This window comes from Petaurus breviceps, unplaced genomic scaffold (genome assembly GCF_028583685.1).
Source record: "Petaurus breviceps papuanus isolate PSGF00001 unplaced genomic scaffold, PetGlider_PUasm1.0 90825, whole genome shotgun sequence".
Lineage (NCBI taxonomy): Eukaryota > Metazoa > Chordata > Mammalia > Diprotodontia > Petauridae > Petaurus > Petaurus breviceps.
This window is the reverse complement of record NW_027187353.1, coordinates 9,143,364-9,159,060: the sequence shown is the minus strand read 5'-3', so window position 1 is coordinate 9,159,060 and position 15,697 is coordinate 9,143,364. Positions and strand designations below refer to the sequence as shown.

At 38.6% G+C, this 15,697-nt stretch overlaps 1 long non-coding RNA gene across 1 annotated transcript in view; it reads left to right on the top strand.

The window, feature by feature from the left end:
* LOC138148697 (uncharacterized) overlaps positions 1 to 15,697 on the top strand; it is a 352,118-nt gene that overhangs the window by 756 nt on the left and 335,665 nt on the right. The window lies entirely within an intron of this gene.

Sequence of the window (15,697 nt, the reverse complement as noted above, 5' to 3'; positions counted from 1 at the left end):
AATCAGAATTACTATATTGGTGCCTTCTAATATCTGAGTCTTTCTGTGCTGATTATAGGGCAGAAGTGTGAGAGTTTAGACTTTAATTGCCATAGATGTATGGGTAAGACAGTCAGTCTAGATTAGATCTTTTGCTAGCCTTGAACTTGGGAGGGAGACATAAAGGACACACATAGTCATGAGGGGTATGGCAGTGTGTGTTGAGTGTAAGGAGAGTGGGATATCTTCAAACTTGTGGAGGAAGCTAAGCCACTGAAAGAGATCTAGTAGGAAATATTGCTGGACTGAGTCACAAAGATAGAGTCTCAAAGAAATTCTAAGAAAGAGAGAGTAGGGGCAGCTAGGTGGTGCACTGAATAGAGCACCGGCCCTGGAGTCAGGAGGACCTGAGTTCAAATCCAGACTCAGACACTTAACACAAAAACTAGCCATGTGACCTTGGGCAAGTCACTTAACCCAATTGCCCTCCAAAAAACAAAACAAAAAAAAAAGAAAGGGAGAGTGGCTAAAAAGAAATGATCAGAAAATGAATGAATGAAAAAATAGCATTTATTAATCATTTACTATGTGCCAAGCAAGGAGGTGCTGCTAGGTTGCACATTGGATAGAGTATCGTGCCTAGAGTCAAGAAGACTCATTTTTCCCAAGTTCAAATCTGACACTTACTAACTGTGTGAACCTGAGCAAGTCACTTTACCCTGTTTGCCTCAGTTTCCTTATCTGCAAAATGAGCTGGAGAAGGAAATGACAAATCACTCCAGTATCTTTTGCAAGAAAATCTCAAATGGGATCATGAAGAGTTAGACATGACTTGAAAAAATGACTGAATATGAACATGTGCCAGGCAGTGTGTGAGGCACTGGGGCCACCAATGCAAAATACAAGATAATTCCTCCCTTCAGTGAGCTTATGCTCTAATAGGGAAGACTCTGTGTGTGTATGTATCTATATATACACACACATGTGCACGTACACATATATACATACGTATGTGTATACATATACAAATATACGGTTAATCTTCAATGTTTACCCCTTTAACTTCCTCAACTTCAAGCATGTGTGAAATTTTTATTAGTAACCTCACTTTTCACTTTCGTGTTGGCAGCCTCACACATCTATGGCTATGTGCAAGAGAGAAAACAATGAGAGTCCTAATGCATGCAAGTTTATAGAGCAGCTGCTATCCAACTAGCTATTTCATTGGTCTTGTTCACCCCACTGTTGTATAGTTAAGAATTCCCTGCGCGTATGTTGCATATGTTCATTGCCTTTAAAACTCAAATTTCGTGTTGCAATGATGCCCCCAAGGTGGAATGCAAGTTCCTTGGGTTCTTAGTCCAAGCATGCAAAGTCAGTGATGAGGCTTAGTGAGAAAATAAAGGTGCTAGATAAACTTTGTGCTGAAATATCCGCATGAGTTTGGTGTTAATGAATTGACAATAAATCGTATCCTCAAAAAGGAGGAAAGTATTTCAAGCTGATGTATCCTTCATGATCTCCAGTGTCATCCACCAGTTCATTGGTTTTGGTGTTTTCCAATACCGGTGACTTACCCAGCAACCTCTCCCTTGGTTTTCATAGGGGGGGTAGGGGAGAGTAGAGTATACAGTACAACGATCTCACACTGCCACCTAACAGAGTGAAAAATAAGTTTCAGGTTAAAATAGGTTTTAGTTTTAAGAATTTTATTGAGGGTGGCTAGGTGGCGCAGTGAATAGAGCACTGGCCCTGGAGTCAGGAGGACCTGAGTTCAAATCTGGCCTCAGACACTTAATGCATAAACTAACTGTGTGACCTTGGGCAAGTCACTTAACCCCAATTGCCCTACCTTCCCCCCTCCAAAAAGCAAAAATAAATAAATAAATAAAACAAGTTGCATTTAAAAAAATAAGAATTTTATTGGCTACATAGTATTTATGCTTCTGTAGATTTCATGAGTTCTGAAAAGTGAATATTGTCCAACATCAGTGTTTTTTTTTCATTGAGATGTTAGCACAAAATATCATAGAATTTTAGGGAATCACTGGAGAGAAAAACTTTTTCATGTTACAAATTATATTTTATGTACAGAATTTTATGGGTTATTTCATGGTTACTCTGTTAGGAAAAGGATATATTATCAGAATTAATATTTTGTTGAAAAGAATTGTATGCAGAAAACGTATTTTCAGTAATCTCTAGCAAAAGATGACAGTTTTAGGTGATCATGGGAACCTAACCTCTTATTTCCACAGGTTCAATGTGTCAATATTTCTATTTTTGACTTTTACTCCCTTTTATAGGAGTGTTACCTGTACAAAAGTTGAGAACTGACTACATCTATCTATGTGTATATCTCTCTATATATCTTCATATATTATATATATAACATATACCTCTGTACATATGTATATATCTCTCAACATGTATGCATGCATGCATGCATGTTGCATGTATCTATTGTAGCCAGGGAGGAGTACTTTGGATAGAGAAATGAAAGGGATAGTGAGTGAAGCTATATGTAAATTGATGGACTTGTTCTTTTCAGGAATAGTAATGCTGACTGATTACTGTTCCCAGAGCTAGAGTTGGAAAGTGTCAAGGCTCTGGGGCAAGGGGATGGGGTGGTAGAAGGAAAGACCTGGGTCAGGCTAGATGTGGTGAACTCTCTTACCAATCAGAAGCCTAGGAACTTCTCAACTGTACTCTCTCATCTTGGAACTTCCCTCAACTCCTAGGGCCTCCTGCCCATGCACACAAAACTACTCCTAAAGCCTTTGCAATGTGAAACATTACTCTGTAATGCCCGCCCCCTCATCCCATTGGTGCATTCCTCCTGGACCCTCTACTTTGTGGAGGGGTTCAGGTTGGCCTTCATAACCCTTTGGGCTGTTTCTGGTTTCAGGCTTTAAAACAAGGCTCCCATATTAGGTAACTTTATTCCCCTACCCAACTCCCATTTTTAAATTCTGTGTTATGTGTTGTCATCCCCCATTAGAATGGAAGCTTCTTGGGGCGGCTAGGTGGCACAATGAATAGAGCACCAACCCTGGAGTCAGGAGGACTGAATTCAAATCCAGCCTCAGACACTTAACACAAAAACTAGCTGTGTGACCTTGGGCAAGTCACTTAACCCTAATTGTCCTCCAAAAAGCAAAAAAAAAAAAAAAGGAATGGAAGCTTCTTGAAGATAGAGATTATGTGTGTGTGTGTGTGTGTGTGTGTGTGTATTTGTATCCCCAGTTCTTAGCATAGTGTCTGGCACATAGTAGGTGTTTAATAAATTCTTGCTTTTTTCCTCCCTTTCTTTTGAGGGTAGAAGCTGGAGAGAAAAGGTACAAATGTACATGTGAGTAATACCACCAGGGCTCAAACTGTCATATTCTATGCTGCCCAGCTATACCCACAAAAGTCACTGGGCTCTTGACTTCCCTCTGTCCTTACATGTAATCATTCTGTACACTGAAGAATTATATTTGCCAGTTTTTCCCCCCCAAATAAACCAGTCCCATTTACTCTAGTCAGTTCCCTTAAATAAAACAGCTTCTGTTTCCCTGTAACTCCTGCTCCCACCCAACATGGATTGGTTATGTCAGGAAAGACAAAACAAAATAAATGATGGCAGCTCCAAAGTATGCTGTGGGTCTACAACAACTCACAAATAATAGGTCATTTGCCCCCACCAATGTATTTGCTTTTACTAGTCAGCTAGAGGACAACATTAGTTTAAAGTAAAGGTATTTGATGAAATAATGTAAGAAAAATTGTAACAAAAGATTTCCTCCATAAATTTTGGGCATGGTCTCCTACACATACACAGCTCTATCAGTGAAAAGAGTGTCTACATATGGTCAGCTGACTGACCAACAAGGATTTACTAAGTATTTATTGTATATCAGACACAGCTTCAAGTGCTGGGGATACAAGAAAAGAAAACTAACCAAAAAAACCCAGTTCCTTCTCCCAAGAAGAACACAGTCTAATTGGGAGATGATACATAAAACACAACAAACAAAAACTACCTATTTACAAACCAGGTATTTACAGGTTAAATCGGAGATAATGCCAGGGGTGGACACAGGCATTAAAGGGGATCAGGGAAGACTTCTTGCAGAAGGGAAGATTTTAGTTGGGATTGGAAGCGAGCCAGGGAATTCAGGAGATGGAAATGAAGAGGAAGAGAATTTCAAGCATGGGGAAAAGTCAGTGAAAATGCATAGCCAAGAGATAGAGAGTCTTCTTTGGAGAATGGCAAGGAAGCTGGTATCACCGGATCTCAGAGTTCAGAGAGTGGAGAAAGGTGTAAGAAGATTGGAAATGTAGGAACTGGGCAGGTTAAGAAGGACTGTAAAAGTCAAATAGAGGATTTGGGTAACAGCAACAATGGTAGCAACAGTAGTTACATGTCTGAGATTTCTATGGTGCCTTCAGGGTTGCAAGGTAACTTTCATAGGGTATCTCATTGGATTCTCAGATAACCTTGTGATTTAAGTGATATTTTTTTGCCCAATTTATAATTGAAGAAACTGGAGCTGAAAAAACTTCAGTGAGTTGCCCAGAGTTGCCCAGCAGGAATCCCTGATTGCAGGATTAAACATCAGGTCATTTCTGACTCTTAAGTCTAGTGCTCTATTCACTGCCCCCCTACTCCCTCCAAGTAGGGTATTTTTTCACAAAAGTTAAAAAAAAATGAGATAGTTTGTGATTAAGTACCACTAGTAATTATATAGATAGTAAATGATGTATGATGATAGTCACAATAATTCATATGTAGAGAGAGGGGTTTAAGTTTGGCCAAGCACTTTCCTCAGAACAACCGGTGAGATTGGTAGTGCGATATAATAAACTCCATTTTCCAGATGAGTAAATTGAGACTCAGAGAAGTTATAGGCTAGGCCTATGGTCACATAGCATCAATAGGGGATTCCCAGTTCTAACCAGCATTCTTTCCACTAACATTTTAGCATCACCAATTTCTAGTCCCATATTTTTCCCATTCCTGCATGAAAGGGAGCTGGAGCACTGATCTTGGATAATAGAAAAACTGAATTCAAATCCTGCCTCAGATACTTATTAGCTGTGTGACCCTGGGCAAATCACTTGTTTTTTTTAACCTCATTTTCCTCATCTCTAAAATGGCAATGATAATATTATCTACTTCATAGGTTTGTTTTGTGAGGAACAAAATGAAACAAGGCCTGCAAAGCTGTTTGTAGACCTTTAAGTGTTCTCTAAATGCTAGTTAGTATAATGATTATAATTATTGTCTGATCTAATATCTCTTGATTAGGACTCAACTGGGAATTCAAAAGAGCCCCAGGCCCTTCTTAAGAGGAAAGATGGGGCAATTAATTAAAAATGGGAATTATCCATCAGAGCAAGGGAGCTCTCCAAGAGTATGAGAGGTTGAAGAAGGTAGAGATGATTAATGAGGAGCAGAGGGATCGGGCATGGGTTTATTTCACTGGAGAGAAAGGGAGTCTCTGGGAGTCAGTGTGGAGTTAGAGATGCTATGAATCAGGCCTGATCATTATTCTGTCAGCTGCACAAACTCCTGCCCATACAATCTCTTCACTTCTGGACCTCTTTGGAAGGGAATTTTCCTTTTCTGCATAAAATCTTGAACAGATCTGGATTCTGACCAAATGAACTATTACACTGATAGGCAAAAGGTTCTGAGAACCAAAGGAAGAAACAATCTTAAAACATCAGGGGCAAGAATAATAGCCATTTGAATGAAATGTTTAAAAAATGCACTTTAGTGACTCCATCCCTTTCATTTATGGAAGAACAGAGTACAGATGGCTCAGCAAAATCTTGGAATCTGAAAAAAAAATGCATTTAAGAACCCTTCTTTCTTTCCTCCTGGTTTTCCATGATGAGAGGTTTAATAGATTTAAAAGATTTATGGTGGGCACTTTACAGATCACCACAGAAGAATTTCTCTTCGTAATCAGGCTTCTTTCATGTTGATTTCAAAGATGCAGAGCCGGGATGAGGTGGAGCTGCTGGCTGGGAAGGAGGGATTTTCTTTTGCTGTACTGAAAGCCCCCTTGCAAAATTCCTGGGAACAGTCCTTCTAACAGCTCCAGCTGGAGACACAGACTAAATTTGTGGGCCCATCAACTCATCTTCCTAGGAGGGAATTCGGAATCCCATAAGATTGAAGCTGCAGTCATTTTTATTCAGAAACCGATGATTCTTGGGACTGGTTCTCCAGCCCTTGGATTATCTGGGCTCTTTCCTTCTCTTTCCCCCATTCCTCTTCCCACACTGGGGTCATTTCACTGCCTTTCTCCTCATTTATTCATTCATTCATCTAAGACAAATGTATTGAGCACCTACCAGGTGCAGGGCACAGTTCCAATTTTTTTTTTGTGAGTGATACAGATATTCATATGACACAGTCCCAACCCTGAAGGAGCTTTCAATATCATAAGAGAGAGGATATGTACAGAAATAAGCACAATAACAAGGCAGGATGTGATAAGTACCAGAAGAGAGGGACTAACAAAATGCTATAGGAACTAATGGGACAGAAAGATCACATCTGGTTCAGATGGATCAGGGAAGACTTTATAGAGAGGAAGTCATATTTGAGTTGGGCCTTAATGGATGGATAGGATTTTGACAGGCAGAGATAAGATAGGAGCAGGCAGCCCAGGTGGAGGGAATTGTTGAAGCAAAGTCATAGAGAAAGCGACATAGTTCTTTAGAAAAAAAATAAATATAAAAGACTTTGCTTAGTAAAATGGTAGGGGAGGGAGAAAGCTGAAACTCTCTTATTAGATCATCAGATCATAAATTTAGAGCTGAAAGCATCTTATGAGGCCATCAAATCCAGCTCTCATATTTTACTGATGGGGAGGGACAAAGAAGTCACAGAATTAGGTAAGATTAGAACTCAGGTCTTTCTCATTCTAATGTTAGACCTGATTAAACCCCAAAAGAGACCATAATGAATGACCCCATTACCCCTTATCTGGGACCTTCTTTTATAGATGGAACCCTTGTTTTCCTTGCCAAAGGGCCTCATGGGAAGACTTAGCACCTAGGTGGGGTTCAGCCAGGAGAGGGCTTACAGGTCAAAATGGAGTTAGCCAAGGGCTATGGAAGCAGGCACTGAATCAATTAAAGGGACCAGTGGCTCACAATCACAATTCAAAGCTCGGCTGAGGGTGGGCACATAGGAAAGTGGACAGATTATATAGATGTTGGGGAAGGAAGATAATGATGGGGAGATATGGTAGGAGTTAGCAGTAGGAATTGTAAAGTAAAAATCAGGTCAATTGAAGATGATAAGAAAAGGTTCTCAGGTGAGGAGGTTGCCCCTACAGAGTTCTATTGGTAAGTGACACCTTTCAGAAGGCCTGTTGGGGTGGATATGTTTGTCCTTCAAGTGTCCTCCAACTCTAAGCTTGAATCAATTGGATACCTATTTATCAAACATGTATTGTATGTGCTTGGCACTGGTTATACAATGACAAAGAACAAGTCCCTGCTCTCTAGGAGCCCACATTATACCAGTCTGGGTGGATAGAGGGAGGGTATGTATAAAGATAATTAAACACTCAAAAATGAAAAATTAATGTAAATTTTTTTTGGGGGGGGAACAGAGGGAGGATTAAACACAAACAACTAGGGTTGTTTGCAATGGACCATCATGTAGGAGAGGAGAGTCAAATGCAAATAGAAATGAATCCTTGCCAGTACATATTGACTTAGGGAAATTGCAAATTAATATTTATGTTGTATTTGTATTTATTTTGTTAAACGTTTCCCAATTATGTATTGATATGCTGTGGTCTCACTTGGAATGAGTTTGACACTTCTGATGTAAGAAGTGATATTTGACCTGATTCTTGAAAGCACCTAGGAATTCCAAGGGGGGAAAAGGTGAAATGGAAAATCAGAGAAGGCATGGGGGCCAATCTGCGTAAAAGCATGGAGGGAAATGGAATATCCTACATTCATGTATTCAACATCCCAGGTTACCTGGAATATAGAATGCATAGAATCAGTCTATATTGATATGATGTAACCAGATTGGGACATTTAAAAATGACAAACAGGGGAGATTGTATATTACTCTAGAGGCAAGTAGGAATCATTGAAGCTTCTTGACCAGGAGAGTGACATAGTTCAACTTGAGTCTTAGTGATACCAATCTGGTAACTCTGTGAAATATGGATTGAATAGGAAAAAAAGATCAGCTACCTGGAGACTCATTGGGAGGATACTGCAGTAGTTCAGGCAAAAAGTGATAAGGGCCTGAGCTAGCATGGTGGCCATGGAGGCAGAGAGAAGAGTCTGGATGTAGGAGATGTGTGGAGGTAGAATTGCTGACACCTGGAAAATGATTATGACATGGGAAGTGAAGGAAAGTGAAGAATAAAGGAGGTTTTGAAACTGGCTCCTAGGATGAACACTAGAAAGGACCTTAGAGGTCACCAAGTCCGATCCTCTCATTTTTACAGATTAGGAAACTGATGCCCACAGAGTTGAGGCTGCTTGTCCAAGGTCACAATATAACAAAAGCCAGAGGCAGGGTTGACCCTCAAGTCCTCCTGATAACCAACCATTGTGAATTCTCAGAAATATGGAGGTGCCCTCTACAGAAATCAGGAATTTAGGAAAGGGAGTGGATCTTGGGGGGAAGACAATTAGTTTCATGACAATGTGTTTGACTTGACTTTGAGATAGTAGCAATAACATATCTTTAGGAAGATGGAGGTGGGATTTTCAAAGTCAATTTTAGTGGAAGGGCCTAAGGGACATGGAGCAGGGACTTTGCCCTGAATTCTAATAAAGTTTTCCATTTGTATATGTTGTCTATATTGTAATTCATTCTTTTTCTCACCACCTGTTGCTCCATTTTCCATTAAGGGACATTCTGCAAATTAGGAGGTACTATGCTCTATTCTCAACTTAAATAAAAACTAATCCTTAGCTACAAATATGGTGCTGAGTTGAGTCCTGTTATAGCCTTAAGATTGATGCTTTCTGATTAGAAACTAATAGAACAGGTGATGCCAAATATAAATCTGGAAATTCACTAGGTCAAGGCTGAAGTTAATAACTTAAACTAAATTGTTGGCCACAGGCAAACTTGGTTAATGTTTGAATGGAAGAAAAGAGGGCATATTGTCATTCTAGGCTCAGGAAATGCTTCTACTTCTAGGCCCCAGTGAAATGAACCAAGACAACCACGTGTGGGTCCTGCAGAGAGAATATTAGGAACCCAACTGCTTGTTCCTGGGAAACCTACTCAGATGACTAAGAATCTCCTGAAAAGACCCTGGTCTTCTGGGTGGCTGGGAGGCACAATGGATAGAGCACTGTTCCTGGAGTCACGAGAACCTGAGTTCAAATCTGGCCTCAGACACTTAACACTTAGTAGCCATATGACCTTGGGCAAGTCACTTAACCCAAATTGCCCTCCCAAAAAAAGCAAAAAAGAAAAAGAAAAGACCCTGATACTGGTGATAGCATGACTGAGCCAACCTTTCTGCAGAGGGATGTTCTTCCTCTTTTGTGCTATCTATCACCACTAGGACTTTGTGGCTGGAGGGATGAATGAGATCCAGAATAATCTGGTGCAGGGATTAATCTGGTGCCTTAGATCTCCTCAAAATAATGTTTTTAAATGTATAAAATGAAATATATAGGATTGCAAAGGAAACCAATTATGTTGAAATGCAATGACAAAAATTTTTAAAGCCCAAGGACCCCAGATCAAAAACACTTCTACTGATGTGATGCCTGTCCCTACTTAGGTAGTGGTGAGTGATGGAGTGGACCAGACCAAGGACAACTGAGAAGAAGAGATTGACAGATTAATTAAGATAGGGAAAGTAATTGGTAAAGGTCCTAGTAGGAAAAATAGAATAAAGTTTAGGCAGGTGGGTAAATTGAACATCAAGGAAACATGGTATCTGATAAGATCTAAAGGAATCCATCAGGTGCCATATTTCCCTAATGTTCAGACTACCCACCTGTCTGAACTTTATCCTATTCTCACTACTAGAACCTTTGCCAATTATTTTCTCTGCCTTAATTAGTCTGCCAATCGCCACTTCTCAGTTGTGCTGTATCTGGTCCATCATATCTTCTACCAGAGTCTAGTAGTGACAAGCATCAAGAAGGTTCTACACTGGGTGACAAAAGAAAGCTGAGCATAATGTCACAGGAATATAGGGGCAGCCAGTGGACAAAGGGTCTGCAGAAAGCCAGGTAGTATTAGGTGAAAAGATGGTGTGGCAATCATCACAGAGGCTGTTACAGTTCAAGGTCAGACTCCAGTCTTTGGGAGAAGTGAGAACAGGCAGGGGGTTAAGGCAAGGGCACTGGCTCAGGGAATATGACAAGGACCTTGTTATTGGACTGTGAATAGAAGGTAAGGACTAGTTACTCAAAGGGTCAGGGTACAAGGACAGGTGAGAAGGCATTCTGGCTGTACCCATTGTGACCAGTGCAAATGATTAACAGTAAGGGCTGAGCTAAAAATCCAATGGCTAATTTTCACTCAAATAAGAAGGCTTCAGATCATGAGTGTCTTCTTTATATATTAAAAAAAAAAATCTCTAAATACTGAACTTGTCCTATGGTGGAAAGTACACTGGCTTTGGAGTCTGAAAATCTAGATTTAAAAACTACTTTTGAAACTCACCACCAAAGTACCCTTGGGCACCTTTATAGACCTCACTTTTCTCATTTGTAAAATGAGAGGGTTATTTATACTAACCTTCACAGTGATCTTAAAGTTTCCTTCCAATTCTAAAATCCAAGATGATTTATATGTAGCTTGTAAAAAGAAAACAACAGAAATGGGGAAAAGATGTCTTCTTTCATTTCATTAATTTCCTATATCAAAAGTATACATTTTGTTTAAAAATCTGTGTGGAATGACTGTTGAATATCAAGATTTCATTAAGTCAGGTTGCTGAAGTTGCTGAATAACACTGGTGGCAGATAAGATTCCATGCAGACCACACCTGCAGGTTTAACCTGAGAAAAATCTTGATCTAATTATGCAAGCACAAATCAGATGATGATGATGGAGCGATAATAAGAACTTCTATGGACCTTAATAGTTGATGGGGTTTTTGCTATTGTAGTTTTGTTTTGTTCTTAATGAGTTACTGTAATCGAAAAATCACATCCCCTTGTAGCAAACAGGCTTTCTGGTGGCAAGCTTCACTAAACTGACTGAGGCTGATCCTCAGATGACGTATATAGAATGGGTCACTCTCAGCCTTCAAGAACTAAGGATTACCCATAGTCACAAGGAGTCATCAGAGTATAGCAAAGGATGTGAAAAACAAACCATTACTTTTATTTTCTCTTTCCTTTCTTTTAGAATAATATAGGTTTTGTTAAAAAAAAATTGGTTTAATTAAGTCTTAATCTGACTCTAAACTGAACTTTATGTTTTTCCTGCCTAGGAATTGTACTGATTCCAAATGTTGGAATGAGGGTAAATCTCCAGGTGGGTTTAAGCATCTCCAGCTGTAGGGATCAGGGTGGGGATGGAGAGTGCACTGGCTACTCTAGAACTTGGTCATCTTCCACAATTAGCCAGATGGTCACATATTCTCATCCTTTCTTGAATTTTTAGAGAAGGAAGGGAACCTTAGAGGTCACAGGATCATCAACTGAGCTGGAAAGGAAAGCATATGCCATTTAGTCCATGTATTTCATTTTATAGATAAGAATGACCCACCCTCCTCAATGCATTGGATGAGGACAGTGAAACTCAGAGAGGTGAAAGACTTGACCAACATCATACAGCACTAGAACTAGAGAGTTCTCAAATCTAGATCAGTGAATGTTCTTCCCACCTTTCTATACTTCTCCTCTGTTTGCTGTTTGTCGTAAGAAGTCCCATTGCTAATGTATGTGCAAAGAGACAAGCACAGTGGGTACTTTACTCCACCTCTTCAGTACCACTACTCCAATATATGCCTGAATTCATGATATCTTACAGTGATTGAATGTGGTAAATGAATAGATCTGTTTCTGGAGCCCGTTGAACACTACACTTAAAGAAAAGCTAGGTATGTAATTGGGAGAAAGAGAATACTAAGGGGAAAAAAAAGAGTGTTCATGCATAAATACATGCATACATGCACATACACATGTATGCAAACACACATAAACACATACACACTCATATTCTTATGTGGAGAACATCAACAGAGCCCTTCTTAGTTGCTGAGTAGATATAGTAGAACGTAAGGAACTTGATAGAGATTTGTTCCTGAAACTTCTAAAGACAGAGTCTTTGTTAGGAAAAAAAAATTGGTTCAACTGAACTATAAGCAAAATATACAGAACTGAGGACCTGGTCCAGCTGGATTCTAGGAGAACTCTAACAACTCCATAAGGACTTGAAATAGGAAGGAACTTTGGAGATCATCAGGTCCAGAGACTGATCTTGAACATTTTTGTGTTGTGGACTCCTTGGACAATGCCTGATCAAGCCTAGAAATCCCTTCTCAGGATCATGTTTTTAAAGGCACAAAATAACACACATAGTATTCAAAAAGAAATCAATGATCCTGAAATAGTTATCAAGATATGTTTAAAAGCATAGTCACAGCACCCATTAAGAACTCCTGATCTGATCTAAACCACATTTTTTTTTCAAATGAGGAAAGTGAAGGACAGAACAATTATATAAAGAGGAGAAAAATATGTTTGTACAAAAATATTTCTAGAGGCTCTCTTTTTTTTGTGGCAAAGAATTGGAAATTGAGGAGATGTCCATTAATTGGGGAATGGTTGAACACGTAGTGGCATATGACTATAGTGAAATACCATTATGCTATAAGAAATGATGAGTGGGATGATTTCAGAGAAACCTGGAAAGATTTATATGAACTGATGCAAAGTGAAGTGAGTAGTACCAGAACAGTGTACACAGCAACAGCAGTATTGCATGATAAATAATTTAGCTATTCTTAGCAATATAATGATCCAAGTCAATTCCAAAGAACTCATGATGAAAAATGCCATCCACCTTTAGAGAGAAAATTGATGAAGTCAGAATGCAGATTGAAACATACTATTTTTCATTTCATTTTTTCAGTTTTTTTTTTGGGGGGGGGAATCTGCTTTCTTTCACAACATAATTAATATGGAAATATGTTTTGCATAATTGTACATGTATAACCTATATCCAATTGCTTACTATCTCAGGGAGGGGGGAGTAATTGTAGGGAGGAAGAGAATTTGGAACTCAAAATTTTAAAAAGTGAACATTAAAAATTGTTTTTACATGTAATTGGCGAAAATATTATTAAAAATAAAAGAATGATGATGTGCTTTGCTTATGGTCACACAACTTACAAAGAGTCAAAGTCAAAAGTTGGGTTACTTCTACTATTCCATAGTTTAATGGGAAGAACTCAGACATTATCCATGTTACAACTTTGATATTTGCAAGCTGTGGGATTATGGGCAAATGACAACCTTTCTGAGCCTCTGTAAAACAAGGACAGTAACAATCTTGCGATAGTGCATTTGCAGGGTGATTATAAAGATGAGATGAAATATTGATTTAGGTTTGGATTGAAACCTGAACTTGAACTTAGTCAGGAAGACCTGAATTCAGATTTGACCTCAGACATTGCTAGCTGTGTGCTCTTGGGTGAGTCATTTAACCTCCATCTTTTTCAGTTCCCTCATCTGTAAAATGGGGATCATAATAACACTTATCCCCACAGTTGTGGGATCAAATGATAAAGGATATAAATTTATAAGCTGCTTAGCATAATGCCCATCATATAGTAGGTACTTAATAAATTCTTGTAAAAATATTGCATGTAAAACCCTTTCTAATACTTAATGATCTGTTAGTTAAAATTTAGATATTAAATTACCAATTAGTAATGCAAAAAAAATGCTATCGAGCATTGTTAAAGACTTTTTTTGGCTTTCTATGAAATAAAGAATTTGATGACATTGTGTAGTAGAGCTTATAGGAAAGGCAGAGTAATTAATAATTATCTGATTAATTTCATCAATATACATAGATATGCTAGGTAATTCAGATCTCCAAAATGAATATTTTGAAATACCTGGTTGATAACTGTCTTAATACTTAGCTTGGCTTCACGTGAAGGTTTGTGTTAAGTAAATGTGTTTGATGGTGGTGAAAAATGCAAAAAAATTTATTTTGTTTGTCCATTAGCAATGAGTCAACTTACTACTATAGGAACTGGGTAGCATCATTCTTGACTTTCTTGACAAATCAAGGTAGAAGTGATTTCTAATGTATTAGCTCATTACTTAGATTATTATTAGTATTATTAATTATTGCTTTTTTTTGGAGGGGGGAAGGCAGGGCAATTGGGGTTAAATGACTTGCCCAAGGTCACATGGCTAGTAAGTGTTAAGTGTCTGAGGCTGGATTTGAATTCAGGTCCTCCTGACTCCAGAGTCAGTGCTTTGTTCACTGTGCCATATAGCCACCCCTTGAGGATTATTATTACTTTTTTGCTTTAGTTCATTACTTAGAGCTGGGAGAAATATAAGAGGACATCTGGTTCAACCTTCTACTCCATGTGGCAGAGGAGAAAATAGAGGGCTAGAGAACTTACATGATCTACCCATGGTAGTAATTGGCAGAGTCAAGATTTGAACGCAGGCCCTCTGACTCCTTTTCTACAATCCTATAACAATTCCAAGGAAGAACTGCTCACAGGTTCTTATTGGATAGGAAAATAAAGGAGTTGTGTTTGTTGTATTTTAAAAGACAACAGGAAACACCATTTCCTCATCGACTTGGTCATCTCATATTTTGGTGTTCATGAGAAGCATTTACAAAAGCAAAACAAAATGAAATAAAAACAAGCATCATGAACATAATTGCATTTCGTGCAACGATATTTGCACGTGGGAACGAATACTAGAAAAATTCTGTGGACAACTTGATAAGTTTCTCTAAATGAAACAAGTATATATAAAAAGAGAGACATAAATGCAGATTATAGGGTACCAGCAATGGGGAACTGTGAGGCCACATGTGGCCTTTTAGGTCCTTAGGTGCAGCCTTTTGACTGAATTCAAGTTTTACAGTATAAATTCTTTTATTAAGAGGATTTCTTTGGTGGTTTGGATTTAGTCCCTTTGACACACTTGAGAAGCTAGAGGGCCACATGTGGCCTCAAGGCCACAAGTTTCCCACCCCTGGTAAGGCAGTGAAACAAGTATGGCTTTGGACAAAGAAATGAGAGAGACCAAAAAGTTGTAGACTCTATACAAACCTCTTGTCTATATATTCTGGGTGTTTTCTTCAAGGAGATCTGGAAGGTCATGGATATGACCAAACATCAACTACCATTACAAAGAGGAAATTCACTATATTCTGAAAGAAAGCAACTGATTTCTAGTGTTGGAATAATTTCTAATTAATTATCTGAAAAATATCAAACCATTGATTTATTACAGCAGAATTTCACAAAGTATGGAATCTGTTGGGATTTCTGAGATGTTTCTGTAGGGTTCATTAGGTCAAAACTATTTTCATAACAATTCTAAGATGTTTTATTTCTAATATGGTAAATAACCACAGATAGAATCCACATAAATAACAGCTCTTTGCAGAGGGGTGAGGTTTGGTTTCTCAATGTTTAAGAGTGTAAAGGTGCCCTGAGATGAAAAAGTTTGATAACCACTGTGTTAAAGGGATGAAATTGATATCAAATCAAAA